Source organism: Oryzias latipes, chromosome 19, assembly GCF_002234675.1.
Source record: "Oryzias latipes chromosome 19, ASM223467v1".
Classification (NCBI taxonomy): domain Eukaryota; kingdom Metazoa; phylum Chordata; class Actinopteri; order Beloniformes; family Adrianichthyidae; genus Oryzias; species Oryzias latipes.
Window position 1 is genome coordinate 1,530,851 of NC_019877.2, and position 10,125 is coordinate 1,540,975.

At 37.8% G+C, this 10,125-nt stretch overlaps 1 long non-coding RNA gene across 1 annotated transcript; it reads right to left on the bottom strand.

Moving 5' to 3' along the window:
• Nucleotides 1-958: 958 nt before the first annotated feature.
• On the bottom strand, nt 959-4,193 carry LOC110013830. The gene is made up of 4 exons (XR_002288974.2): nt 2,786-4,193; nt 2,224-2,303; nt 1,807-2,085; nt 959-1,720 (listed from the first exon to the last, which is right to left on the bottom strand). It is a non-coding gene; the product is annotated as an uncharacterized LOC110013830 (long non-coding RNA).
• Nucleotides 4,194-10,125: the final 5,932 nt, after the last annotated feature.

Sequence of the window (10,125 nt, forward strand, 5' to 3'; positions counted from 1 at the left end):
AGTGACCAACCACCCCCACACCCAGACCCCCGCCGCAGCAGCCGCCGCAGCCAGAAGCCCCCAATGCCACGCGTTCATAAGGTCTTTTTAAATGAACGGTGGCTTCCTGCCAAAGTAAACAGTAGAACAAATGGTCTTTAGCACCCTCTAGTGGTGGAGGAAAATAACTGAAAAAGAACAGTAGAAGTTTGTCAAATTTGTTCAGCAATTTTATTGATCAACCTTCAGATTATTTCTTTTCTTTAACACTTAAATGTCCCGTTTTTTTTTTTGCAAAAGATTTGTTGACCTTTCCTTTTTCTTCTCCTAAATCCACAACATAACAGGTTGTTGTTAAACTATGTCGATGTTTTTCAGCTGATTAAAAAAGTGGAAACATTAAAGTTAAAAAAAGTTTTTACTTCAATATTTTGCATTTTTAAAGTTTATTTAGTAATTGGAGTGGTATTTGTGCTGCATTCCATAAACATCATTAAAAGGGTAAAAACATAGAAGAAATTAACTCAAGCTACAGTTTAACAGAATTTAAATGTTAGTAAAAGGTTTCTTCGTTTTTTTCTGGAATCCATTTTTTTTAGGAGTTTTTCCTTACCGTGAAGGGGGTCTAAGGGCAGGGATGCCAGTTTAGCTTAGTCAGTTTGTTAGTTCATTGTAAATTTTTCTATTGAACTCTATGTATTTATTTCATGTTTCACTTTTTCAATTACCGATACAAAGCCCATCGAGACGACTGTTGTTGTGAATTTGGGCTATACAAATAAAATTTAATTTAAATTAATTTAATTGAAAATTAAAAAGTGGCTTATAAATTTTGAAAAGAAAGTTTGTATTTCACTAAAGCCATTTAAAACCCCACAGTTTTTCTTTTTGGTTATTGAAAAAGTAACAATGAAACTTCAGAAACTTTTACATTTCATCCACCAATCTTTTATTGGCCTGACATCGTGTTTTTATTAGAAAATTAGCAGCTGATACACAGAAAACCATACATGATGTATATATAAAAACAAAAATACTCAAATAACATAAAATGATTTAGTTTCCATTTATAAGATTAATTAATGAATCTGCAAAGCAGCAATTAATTTAAAGGGCGTCACAGACACCAATGCACTATTCAAAACAGAACCAACATTATGATTATAAGAATGAAAGAAAACCCTAAATGATGTGATCAAAGTGTGTTTATAACATTTTATACAAATGAGTCACAACAGATATGAAAATTAAAAACAAAAAGTTTACTGAAACACTTTTCTTCTTGAATCCATAAACACAGATTTTCTCTGTACCCGCAGAAAGAATCTTAGATCCATAAACAAACAAAGCACTTCCAGCAGCAGATGCCGTTTCTTCAGCATCTTCTCCTCGTGTTCTGCAGGAATCTGTCCTGACTTTGGGGACAACCCAACCTGACCTGCGACTGTTTGTCCAAGATGTCTGCATGATACATTTGAGCCCCACTCCTGCATCGGAGCTCTTTTTTTTTTTTTGTTCCTCACAGGGCTGTCAGGAAACTGTCAGACCTGGAAGCTCTGGTGTGAGTTTGTTTTACGTCGATACAAGGCAACAAAGACTGCAATAATGACTGCAAAGACAGCAGCGAGTGAGATGGGAATCACTTTTTCCCTCACTGATGGTGCGGTAGTTGATGCACTTGTTTGACGGACAGGTTCCACAATGTATGGGTCGGAGGTTCTGATTGTCGGCTTAACTTGAACTACAACAAAAAAACAAATATTTTTAATTAAAATTATCTGACAAAATGATTCTAACTCACACTAAATCAAATTGAAATCAACTCACCAGGTTTGATCTTCAGGCTGATACTGACAGAATCCATGCCACAATCAGTATCAATGATAACGCTGATGATCTTCTCCCCAGTGACATTAAACATTTGTAGTGAGGCAGAGGTATTGTCAAAGTAAGAAGTGTTCTTATTACAAACGCTCCCGGCTGTGTCTTTCCACTCAATTGAATAGATTTCACAGTAATTAGCTTGTTTCCATTCAATGTCACAACTAAGAGTCAGATCCTCTCCATATGTAACTTCCACTGTTCGGGTACAGTTTAGTGACACAACTGTGTGATAAAACAGAAAGAAACAATGTGGTCAGTTCATGTTTTCTTTGCTAAATATTTTTCACACTTACTCAGAGTATTTTCTTAAATGTGGTCATTTATTTCACATCTTAGAGGTGAGTTTGGGATTTAACACACCATCATCTGCTGAGAGTCCACGCAGAAGCACAAACATCAGCGTCAAATGTCTGAAGAGGAAGGACATCCTGAAGGTTCAGCTGGAATTCAAACAAAAAGGAAATGTTAGTGTCTGCAGGTTCATGTCTCAGCCTAGTTTCACAAAACTCTCATCTCATTTAGCATCAAACCATCAATAAACAAATGAGTGAATAAAAGCCGAGTTAAAAACATTTTTCTCTTTTTAACATAGTCAAATGTTGCAATCATGATAAGTAGACGTGTCACAGCAGGCTGTCAAACCAGAGTGAAGCTGTGAAAAACACCTGCAGGTTTACGCTTCTGCAACAAATACAGTCTAAAGAAAACCCCAAAATCTTCAAAATCCTGAAACAAACATTAGATTTTCCAGCTTTGGTTTTCAAACTCAACCCTGAAATCCACTTCATATATTTATAATGTTAGAAAAAAAGACTCCATAAAGGCTTTAGTTCAAAAACTATTTAGAGCTAGTTTTGATTATAAATAAAAACTTTGAGTCAAATTGAAAATTAAGAAACATCTTTTTGCAAAGTTTACTCACATGATGGAGAAGTTGTGTCTCAGTAGGTCAGGAAATGATTGTTAGAAATAAAACAGCAGGATGTGCTGATATGCGTAAAAAATGGGGTGGAGTCTAATGATGATGGAATCTTTCAGAGCAGAAAGTGAAAGTTGTTAGAAACCTGTGGGAGAAGCTGTTCTGCGGGAAAAGGCGCACGGACAAAAGCCGGCATTTGTTCACCCCCTGAATAAGGTTGAATTTTTTATTGATTGAAGTGGACTTAATTGAAGAAGAAAGTTCATGTTTAACAATAATTGAATGCAGAACTTTTAATCATTAAACAGTTAATCAGGTCACATAAAAGATTCCTTGAAGTCTTAAATTATGAACAAACAAAGAAAAAGCCTCTTAAGACAAAAAGAAAACAATTTTTAACCATGACTAAACTCTGATCAACAGATGTTCTTGTAACCTTCATCAGGGATTAAATGAAGAATGGAAACCTCTGCAGTCTGCTTTTACTTTGGCGGTTTATGGAAAGTATTTGCGGCTCAACAGCATTGTGCAACTTTAACGTCTTTGGATGATTTTCAAGATCAGGAAAAATAATAGAAATAAGATTAACTTTTCAGGTAACTGCAAAACAGGACTCACTATTTTGTCAAAATCTGTCAAAGTTGAACTATTTTTGGAGAAAAATCCTGTCAAACTATAACTGGATTTTAATTGCTGCTGGATCTGAGAGCAGACTTTGATACCATAAACTCCACGCTGGTTGACCGGAACAGTTTCTGTGGTTTTTTGGGTTGATCGGGTCGGTGGAGGGTCATGGAGAGCAGTGGCCACATCTCAAGGGGTGTCTTGCAGTCCCTGTGAGGAACGTACCATTGTTGTGAATTATTCGCAATGATATTAAAAGTTTCCTACACACTTATGACGTTTCGTACGGCGTCCTTATGCAACATTCTAGTCGTGAGTAAAGTGTGAGTACTGGCTCCTTACTGACCGCACACAACTACGTAAGCACCAGTAGGACGTCCACACAAACTGCACTCTGATTGTCTAGTTTCCTCATTTGTAACAGTCAGGCTGCAGAGTCCCTGCATAGTCTGCAGGATTTGAGATTCATACAACAGACCAGGGTCTCACCTACCTCCCTCTTATTTACCCTTATGTGTGGTTTAAGTGTTCACTGTTGTCTGCAGCATGCAAGTAGAAACTTCTGCAAGAACATTTTGTTGTACAGGCTCACACACCGCTCGACGAACATGACATTTCGTGCAGGTTACCTGTGTGCCCCATACAGGTTTGACCATTTTTCGCCCACAGCCTGTTTCCACCCAATTTTATGTATCAAGGTGATTTATACCTATGCACAAATACAGCACATTTACATAGTCCTAGTCCTTCATAGTCCAATCCAACCACATACAGCCACAAAGAGACTACAGGTAGAATTTAGATTAAAATTATACAATGAAAAAAGGGCATCCCAGAATAACCATGGAAAGAAAAGAAGCTGTTTGTGAGATTCCAAGATGTGAAAACACGCACACAAACAATTTAACAGGGTAAACCAGTGAATCCTACAGTGGAAAATTGAGCCTGCTTGGACTTGTTGTTCCTAAAATATCTGTGTGGGCGTGTTGGAAAGTGAAATCCCTTAAAGATGTAGACAGAGGCATCAACAAACTCCCACTCCTATTATGATTTGCTGCATTTATTGGCTTTTATTCTAACTATTGTCTCATTCTGGGTTTCTGTGCAGACAGCCGTGACTGCCCAACAGGATCCACAGATGAGTGGGCAGTCACAGCTGCCTGCACAGAAACCCAAGATGACAAAAATTAAAATAAACCAATAAATGCAGCAAATCATGACAGGAGTGGGAGTTTGTTGATGCCTCTTCATGCCACTATCAACACCTTTAGGGGATTTTGATTTTCCAACACGCCCACACAGATATTTCAGGAACAACGAGCCCGATCAGGCTCCATTTTCCACTGTGGACCGGTTTTCCCTGTTAAATTGTTTGTGTGCGTGCTATCACATCTTGGAATCTCACAAAAATCTTTTTTTCTGTGGATGCCCTCAGTTATTCTGGGATGCCCTCTTTTTATTGAATTAATTTAATCTTAATTCCACCTGCAGTCTCTTTGAAAATAAAAAAAAAATGGTGTGGCAGACTTATTTCAACCTCCATTGACCGACACGTTCCACAACCACTAGCAGCCTGCCACCACTTTGCTGATTAGCCACAATGTATTTAAGAAACACTGTCGCTTTGTCAAGTCTATTTTATTGTACCTATGTTCCTTAAAGTTATGTGTTGATTAATTCTTGGGACCCCTTATGGTTTTTCCCTTTATTTGGGTTCTCACCTGTGTACCTGTACCTGACACCTCTACTATTAAACATGGCAACACCAAAAAAAGGAGCCTGAAGGTGTTTAGGTCTTGATAACCGCCTTGGTTTGTCACTTCATCCTTTGATGTCGCAATGTGTGGATTTTCTCCTGAAATATTTTTAAATAAACGTATTTTATTTTTTAAATGAAAATGTCTAGTATATAAAAGAAATGGTTAAAAAAAATAGTTGTGAACATTTGTAAGAACTTTGGACGGATAAAAGTTGAAAAAATGAAAGAAATAACTAAATTTCACTCAAGGAAAGGGAAGGGAAAAGGAAAAGGGAAGGGAAAGGGAAAGGGCCTGAATGACTTTTTCTTTGTATATGCTGCTTTGCAGATATTTAAACTGTTTCAAACTATACGTATGTCAACCAGTGCTGTATGCGATGGAGATGTCAATTTCCATGCAGGAACCTCCCAAATGGATAAATAAAGTTGTCTATCTATCTATCTATCTGCTCTGTTACACTTTACGTCTTTATCAAGAAAAAAACTTTGTGAAAAAAACATTTTCATGACAGATTGTGAGTTTTATTAATAAAATAGCCACAACCTGATCGTCCGTATTCTATAAATTTGCTTCTTCCTGCTCCTCTACAAGCAATAAATCCAGCTCTACTTGACTTTAGTTAATAATCGCTATATTAATGAATCAAATAGGACTTAAGAGGGTCTTTGTTTTTGTTTGATTGTATTAATCAATTAATTTCATTATTTCTGTAAGGATTTGATAAATCTGTGATTTTTCTTGTATTGTCTACAATTATTACTTGAAATAAACCAAATCAATCAATCATTTGTTCTGGAACAAGCTGCAGTTTATTGATCAAATGGAATCAAAAAGAAAATTTAACAGAAAAGTTCTTGCATTTGAACATTTATTACTATGTTTTATGTCTAACCTTGTTAGTTTATTCAAAGTTCAACAACTCTTGTTTTTAGTTTAAACCCTAGAATAAAACTTTTCCAGCAAATTTTCCTTTATAATCAAAATTTCCTCACATTTATAATAATTTTATTGTTTTTTTTCATTCTCTTGGTTATTGGTGCAGGATTGTGACCTTTTAGCATTACCAGTTTAGTATTGTTTCCTCTATTTTTACTTTTTTCCATCGTCCACTTGTCGTTTGAAACTGTTTAGTCAGCAGCTGTCAGGACCTGCATAAAATGTGTTCAGCCGGTTCCACTGAAGTCTCAACAGTCAAAACAGGAAGTTTTTTCTGTCTTCATTTCAATTGTTTCTAGATGAGTAAAGAACAAACCCTTTTCAGATATAAAGTCGTAAGTTGATTAGAAAACAAACAAAAATGAGATGATAGAAGATGATGCCATGTTTTCACAGTGTAAATACTCCAAATCATAAATAGAATTTTTTAGTAGAGTTGCATGCAGTACAGTAAGAGTTGTTATTTTAATATAATGATTACCAAATAAGCCAAGGAGAAATTATTGCTTGAAAAGGAGTGGGAAGATGAATATGTGTGTAATCCCATAATTATATCATTAATATCTTTTATTTATTAGTGGTAAATTAAATATTTTGTGACCACAGAGAACTTTTTAAATTTCTTAATACATGTGATAATGACAAAAAAATAAAAGAAGAGAACTTTTTATTGATTGCTGATTTAATTTTCATCAATATGACTTATGAGTCTAACAGTTTTTAGATATTGATAAACATTAAAATAAGATACCTGACATTTGAAATCAGGAAATGTTTTGAACCCCGTTTGATCCTGAAATGTTCATCAATCGAAAATAAAAATAAAATTTTTTGTGCTTTTAAATATTTATGAAGAATTGAATTCTACTCTCATATTGATCCAGCTTCACTCAGTTAAAAATGAAAGTTTGATCTTTGCGTGCATAAAGAAAGTAAATTCTGTGAGCAGTTGGATCAAAGGATTAAATCAGCTGGTTTGTGATCACATTTCCACACCTTCCAGCGCAGCTTCTGGCGCCTGAAAGCCGCTGTCGCCTCAACAAAAAGGTTCTATGCTCTGGAAAAAAAAAACTTTCCATCTGGCAGCAGCCCCCACATTTAAACTGAAACATTTATCTGCCTGAGGTTGTTTACTGACAAAGAACTATGTCCTATCAAATCAGGATCTTGAGATAACAATGCATAAAGCCTGTGAGTGGATGAACAGGTTTTGATTATTGTGCAAGGATGTGATAGTAAGCAGCAGAACAAAACAAAGTCATTTACTCTAAAAGGATCTCTTTCTTTGGTCAGGGCGGCCCAACCCTGGCCCTGGACATCAACACCTTGCCCTTTTTCCAGCTCCCCGGCACTCCTGGCTGCTGAATCCAGAGTGTTCAGTCGACCAGAGCGAGGAGCGGGATGAGCCGGCTAACTGAATCAGAGCAGAAAGGTCTGCCTTAGGCCATGTTTCCATTCACAACATCTATGTCAAAGGGAACCTCGGGATTCCCAAGAGTCATTTTCTCACACATTTATTTCTCCACATAAAGTGGAACACATAAACTGATCTGCTATCAGTCTGTGGTCGCCAGCGCTCTAACCTACGCTGTGGTGTGCTGGGGGGGGACACCTCAAAGACAGACTTCTCCAGGCTGGAGAAGCTGATCAGGCGGGCTGGTTCTGTGGTTGGCACAAGGCTGGACCCTCTGGCTACTGTAGCAGAGAGAAGGACACTGAAAAAACTAACGTGTATCCTGGACAATGCCACCCACCCTCTGCACACGACCATCAGTAGCCAGAGAAGCACCTTCAGCAAATGGCTGCTCCTCCCAAGGTGCAGGACTAATAGACTGAGAAACTCCTTTGTCCCCCGTGCCATCAAACTCTTTAACCACCACTTAGGAGGGGGGAGGGCGACAGAAAAGGAAAGGGAAAGGGCCTGAATGACTTTTTTTTGTATATGCTGTTTTGCAGATATTTAAACTTTTTCTTACTGTTCTAATTTTTCTAGTTACTGTGCTGCTTTTTCCTATAATATATGTCAACCAGTGCTGTATGCGATGGAGATCAAATGGATAAATCTCTGTCTGTCTATCTATCTATCTATCTATCTATCTATCTATCTATCTATCTATCTATCTATCTATCTATCTATCTATCTATCTATCTATCTATCTATCTATCTATCTATCTATCTATCTATCTATCTATCTATCTATCTATCTATCTATCTATCTATCTATCTATCTATCTATCTATCTATCTATCTATCTATCTATCTATCTAAATGACTTTTTTTTGTTTACATTATTTTACTTTGTTGTTTAAATTTAGTATTGAAGCAAAAATCTCTCCAGACCAAAGTCAACATGAAATTAGCTAAATGTTTGGTAGAATCTGCACGTGAATCACATTTCTACGGAAAAGAGACATTAGAGGGACCATTGAGTGTATGTTAGAACTGGACTGAGTGACTCCTCCCCCCTGGCGTTCCCAACATGGCAGCTTCTGTACCGCAAAAAGCTGAATAGACTTCATTTGGTTGGAACCGGAGTCAAACCATTTTCTATGGATGACGTCACAACTCAGTCCAGTCGACAGATACAGTCAATGGGTCAGACGTGTGACGGAGACTCCATGATGGATGGAACCGGCTCAGTGAAAGGTCTGTGATCATTACAATTGATGGTAATGCATGAATCAAGAATGATATGTCATCACACAGAGGTTTACTTTAATATTTTAGTTCAGAGGTCATCTAATTATTTAATTGGTAAAGGTAGTTTTCTTGTATTGCACTTCCTACCTTCCTCGAAGGCCCAAAGTTCTTTACAGTCACAATTCCATTCACACGCTGGTGGCGGTTCCTCTGGCGTCAACCTTCCACCAGAGGCAAGGTGGGGTTCAGTGTCTAACCCAAGGACACTTCACATGGGCAGGCAAGGCGGGAATCAAACCTTCAATATTCGGATCAGAAGTGGACCGCCCTACCACTGCACCACATCAGCGCCATGTCATGGACCAATATGGCAACAATGGAAATGTTTATTTGCATTAAAGTGGAATCTACCACCTCTTTTGCGCATGGAACAGACCGGCGGGGGGAGTGTTATGATATGGCTTTGATCTGGCTGTAAACTGGTGGTTATTGTATCAGATCAGCCATCCCATGCACGAGTGAAAACAGCTGTTTGCTGCTAAAATGTTTTGTCTAAAGAGGCTTTGTGGGAAAAGTACAATCTGTGATTGCATCTGTCAATCAAAAAGACGAGATTCCATCAACTGCCCAACAGGCTTAGTGACAAAGCAGGATCTACCACTGAATGCTTTGACTATTAATATAAAAGCAGAATTTCCCTCACAGCTAAGCCACACCTCTCCGGAATCGTGATATTTGTAGTAAAACGGGGTCTGAGCAGCACAGAAGACACACTTATGAAAACAGCCTGGCTTCATGTGCTGTGCAGCAGCGTTCACAGAAACACCAGAAATCCTCACTTTGACCTTCAGGCGATGTTATGCAATGCTGTCAGTAAACCTAAAAGAATTAATTTACCAACTGTACTGCACACATCAGCCATTTGACACGGGTTCAAGAAGGTTCTTGTAGCATGTGGTGTTCACACTGGACTGTTGCTACCTGATACCAGCATGTACCTACAGAAGGAGGAGGCTTGACACCAAATGTCAAAGTGGAGCAAATCTGGTGAATCTTGCTCCAGGTCTTTTCTTTCACAGCTCTGTTCTGATAAATAAAAGACTTTGTGTCATTGGATTCCAGCCGGGCACAAACTGCAGTTATTCATTTCTCCTCCATGATCGATTTTCAAACAGTTGACACTTCCAGGAATGCAAAAGGACACCAGTCATACGTCACTACCAAGTCCCTGATTGGTCAAAGTTCAGCCTGGTTTAACTTTCAACGTGTGTTCAATGGCTGTTTTGTATGTAGAGACTGAAAATGGACTTAAAAATGTGTGTAGCGATGCGTGAACATGAGAGTTTTGAACGATAAAGCCTGAAACGCGCATTTCAGTGCAT